This window comes from Chelonia mydas, chromosome 7, assembly GCF_015237465.2.
Source record: "Chelonia mydas isolate rCheMyd1 chromosome 7, rCheMyd1.pri.v2, whole genome shotgun sequence".
In the NCBI taxonomy this organism is placed as follows: Eukaryota; Metazoa; Chordata; order Testudines; family Cheloniidae; genus Chelonia; species Chelonia mydas.
This window is the reverse complement of record NC_057853.1, coordinates 27,497,704-27,503,102: the sequence shown is the minus strand read 5'-3', so window position 1 is coordinate 27,503,102 and position 5,399 is coordinate 27,497,704.

Below are 5,399 nucleotides of genomic sequence, written 5' to 3'. Positions count from 1 at the left end.
TGTCTGAAGTTGGATGCTGAAAATCACTAGTCACCTTAGAAACTCAAACTAAATTTCTTCACTACAGTGATTCCTACTAACATATTCCAAATTCTGTAGATACTGTACATGGCATTTTTATAACTATAAGGTCGCAGCCTTCTGACATAAATCTCCCCAGGTGGAACCTCATGACTGCACAAAGTTACGCTGTCTTCACTGGGATGCTACACACATATATCTTTTATATGATTAGTGTCTACCCTGAATATTCTTCTTAGGGCAGAGTTACTATTTTGCATGAAAATAGAGGGTTTTGAAAATCTGGCTACAATGTACCACGTATTCAATCTTTTAAAAAAAATCATGAGAATATATTATAAGGATACATAAAACATCCTTTCTGCTCAGTTATGGCACTGTAAGAGTGAAATAGTCTCCCTCTATATGTCTCTATATATTAAAATCTTGCTAATTCGATTAGATAACTCACTAATTTCTCTCATAAATATAGGAAATACTACAAATACTCAGGTAACCTTAACTATTCATTTAAGCAACTTGGCAGATTTTGGGCAGAGATCACTGAGTCTGTATATATAGGGCTCTAGAGATTAATAAAACATATAGTTTCCAGTCATCAACACATAGCCCAAACACAGGCAAGTATGAACAATGTCATCTAGTATTTCAATAATATCTTCTGGGAGCCTGGAGGACAGAGGCCTATCATCCAAGAAAGTGGTTTGCATCATCATAATCTGAGAAAATTTTTCATTTTAAATTTATTTTTGAAATAAGATGAGTAAATGCATTGCTGTTTCTGAAATGAAGGTAGGAACAATTAAATTAAGTCTTTTATAAATGTGTATTACAATCCGACCCATTAGGTTTGCTGTGTTTGACAGCTGCATGCTTCAATTATAGTTACATCACTTGTTAGCAGCTCAGCTGAAACCAAACCTTTGCAAACAGGCTTTAGACTAAACAGCCTTTACATGAAAACTCAGGTTATAGAAACAACTAATTGATTTTTTTTCTCCCGAGACTAACAAAATACAGCTTTACAAATATTGCTAATTTTCTTCTGTTTTTGAAAGCAATTTCCACACCGAAGGAAACATGAAATAGGAATATTGATACAAAATGCTGTTTTTGACCAATTTTCATTTGTTTAGCCCTTTTTGTTATTCAGAATATTTATGCGTGAATAATATGATCTGCCAGGGCCCTCGACCTGTGTCTGAGACACTTATTGCCATGGAAATGATGGTAATGTCTCTAGCAAGATTCAACAGACGGCTTAGGTGGGACAACAAAAAGAACGAAGAGCACCTACCACAGCACAGAGTAACAGTGAAAATGCTGGTATGTTTAATGACATCAAAGTTCCCAGCTCAGCTAGTTTCTGGGTTGTAACTAACTGCCTTAGCACATGGAAGGCTCTTAAAGCAGGATTCATCTGTTTATTTGGGAGTGTCCATAAATTATGTAACACATTTTTTGGTGATTTTTCAAGACCCACCTACCTCTCCTTGTAACACTGAAACAAATACTGTCATACAAAATTAAGGCCCCACCCAGGCAACCCCTAATCTGCTACATAATTTATGGAAAGGCCCTGTAAGTAGATGGGGCTGACAACGTTACTCAAATACACACCATAGCAAAGAAAGCATTTACCATATAAAAAGTCAGAGCCAGATTTTCTGGATCAGCCAAGCTGTGCTCTCAGATAAAACAAGACATGGAGGAGTAAAGTGGCTTTAATACATCCCAGTGCTGGCACTGCTAGGCACCAGCCCAGTCCCCAGGGCATGTTCAAGCATATTACACCAATAGCCCCAGAAGTCATTACAGCAGCCTGGGATCAGTTGGAGCTGAGGCCCACCTAACCAGGAATACAGCAGCAGCAGCCAGGGGGTAACACAGGAACCGCTTATTGTGACTCTGCACCACCCTAAGGATTCCCATAGGTAGGCAAAATTCTCAATGGCCGATTCACTGCCTTTAAGGCTGCTTTGCACCAAAGGAACGCCACAAAGCAGTCCTGCATTCTGGAGCACTGAGGCCTAAATCAATAAAGCAGCTAGAGTAGCATGACCATGAAAATACTGTAAGGATAAAGGAGTGAACAAATATTGCAATATGTACATGTATTTTTGGGTGCAGGAAAAATGTATTTGAGGACTTGTTTTTAACTATGTGATTGAATATTATAGTAATGTGTATGTATAAAAAGTACAAATGCAGTGGTGCATGCAAAATTAACTTTGCCATTTCCTGACCCTTTAAATGCTCTATTATGATACCACAGCATTCACTTAATGCATTATGGGATGTGTGTATGATTATAAGTTACACCACACTGTAGCTAGGGAATGCGCTGCAATAGTATAAACAGGTTTCAGGGTAACAGCCGTGTTAGTCTGTATTCGCAAAAAGAAAAGGAGTGTTTGTGGCACCTTAGAGACTAACCAATTTATTTGAGCATAAGCTTTTGTGAGCTACAGCTCACTTCATCGGATGCATGCTGTGGAAAATACAGAAGATGTTTTTATACACACAGACCATGAAAAAAATGGGTGTTTATCACTACAAAAGGTTTTCTCTCCCCCGACCCCACTCTCCTGCTGGTAATAGCTTATCTAAAGTGATCACTCTCCTTACAATGTGTATGATAATCAAGGTGGGCCATTTCCAGCACAAATCCAGGTTTTCTCCCCACCTACTGACCGCTATTCCTACCTACATGCCTCCAGCTTTCATCCTGACCACACCACACGATCCATTGTCTACAGCCAAGCTCTGCGATACAACCGCATTTGCTCCAACCCCTCAGACAGAGACAAACACCTACAAGATCTCTATCAAGCATTCTAAGAACTACAATACCCACCTGCGGAAGTGAAGAAACAGATTGATAGAGCCAGAAGAGTTCCCAGAAGTCACCTACTACAGGACAGGCCTAACAAAGAAAATAACAGCAAGCCACTAGCCGTCACCTTCAGCCCCCAACTAAAACCCCTCCAACGCATTATCAAGGATCTACAACCTATCCTGAAGGATGACCCAACACTCTCACAAATCTTGGGAGACAGGCCAGTCCTTGCCTACAGACAGCCCCCCAACCTGAAGCGAATACTCACCAGCAACCACATACCACACAACAGAACCACTAACCCAGGAACCTATCCTTGCAACAAAGCCCGTTACCAACTGTGCCCACATATCTATTCAGGGGACACCACCACAGGGCCTAATAACATCAGCCACACTATCAGAGGCTTGTTCACCTGCACATCTACCAATGTGATATATGCCATCATGTGCCAGCAATGCCCCTCTGCCATGTACTTTGGGCAAACTGGACAGTTTCTACGTAAAAGAATAAATGGACACAAATCAGATGTCAAGAATTATAACATTCATAAACCAGTTGGAGAACACTTCAGTCTCTCTGATCACTCGATTTCTGATCTCAAAGTGACTATCCTTCAACAAAAAAAACTTCGAAAACAGACTCCAACGAGACACAACTGAATTGGAATTAATTTGCAAATTGGATACAATTAACTTAGGCTTGAAGAGAGACTGGGAATGGTTGATTCATTATAAAAAGTAACCTATTTCCCCTTGTTTATTCCTTCCCTCCCCCAATGTTCCTCAGACGTTCTTGTTAAACCCTGGATTTGTGCTGGAAATGGCCCACCTTGATTATCATACACATTGTAAGGAGAGTGATCACTTTAGATAAGCTATTACCAGCAGGAGCGTGGGGTGGGGGGGAGAGAGAACCTTTTGTAGTGATAAACACCCATTTTTTCATGGTCTGTGTGTATAAAAACATCTTCTGTATTTTCCACAGCATGCATCCAATGAAGTGAGCTGTAGCTCACGAAAGCTTATGCTCAAATAAATTGGTTAGTCTCTAAGGTGCCACAACAACTCCTTTTCTTTTTGCGAATAGTATAAACAACAATTCATATGCCAAAAATGTGACCCTGGTATACTATACTATTATTCATCATATACAAGGACTTCCACCACTACGCAGCCTTTCAAAACTGCTCCCCACGTCAGTTGCACACTGCTGTGGCAAGTGTGGCCGATACATATTATTATTTTTAATGGTGTGGTACCACTTACTCTAAATGCCAGAAAGAGCCTCAATACTGTGCATTTTTTATTTGAAAATCTCGAATGCAATATTACCAAGTAAAATATTACACAATAAAAGGCACAACATATATAAGTCTCATCCGACACACAGCTGCCCGCCCCACAGGGTTGTATCAGATAGGCTGACTTATAAACACAGTAGATAGTCTAATACCTAACACATTGTTATTGCTCGCCTCCTACCAACGATATGCATCAGACAGAAATGGTTTACCTGTCTCATTATGGAAGCGTGTTCAGTGCTGTCATCTTCTCTCTTCAGTTTCTTTGTTTGTTTTATGCAATTATTCTAACACAGCATGTCTTTTCCTCAGTTAATTATAGGGCTCCACCAGTGCTTTGCAGCAGCACCAGGTAGGAATATCTGCCTTGAACATCTGCAGTTGTTCCTTTAGCCAACTTTTGAGTCAGCAGGGTTTTTTTTATAACCTGCTTGAACTGTGTAAAATTCCATTTTTCTGGAGTAAATTATTCCACTGTTCATTGGAAGGCTCAAGCAAGCTTTAAAGTTACGTATTTACAGCTGCAAGACCTGTATTTACTGTACTTTCAGCAATTGCCAATGTATGCTAAGCTATTGTGAGCATTTTCTCTTTCTGCATTTAATAATAATTTTTGTCCTTTACATGTTGGTAACAGTCCCTGGCTTAAGATAATACTATCTTTCATAATGTCTCAGTCATAGGAGTACTAGCTTTATTATTTGACATCTACTTGCTCAATAATTGAGTTATATTTGTAGGATTTCTTTTAGTTCACAGACTATTTAATAAATCCACATTCTTCTTGTATTAATTTTTCAGGTCTTTTTAAAAACCGGCACAGGAATCCTAGAAATGACCTCACCGTATATTAAGCAGTAGAGGTCGTTGTCTGGCCTTTAGGAAAAGATGCGTGGTCCCTTTAAGGGCTAGGTAGCTAGAGAGCTGCAGCAGCTTCAGACCAGATCAGTTTGAGGACATGAACCCATTTCTCCCTCTCCCTTAGGTGACTGGAAGAAAGGGGAGACTATTTAGATCCATGCTGGTGCTATAAAAGCCCTCTTTTACTTGGGACAGGTGGAACAACATCCCCGCCCCCACCCTTGCATGATAGCAGCTAAACACCAGGTTTTGTCATGATACACTGTGGGCATTAATTGCTCCTTTCTCGCGGGGGTTGGGAAAGAATTTTTTCCTTCATCTCCAGATTGCTCAGGGTGAGGGGGTTTTTTTTGTTTTTGTTTTGCCTTCCGCACA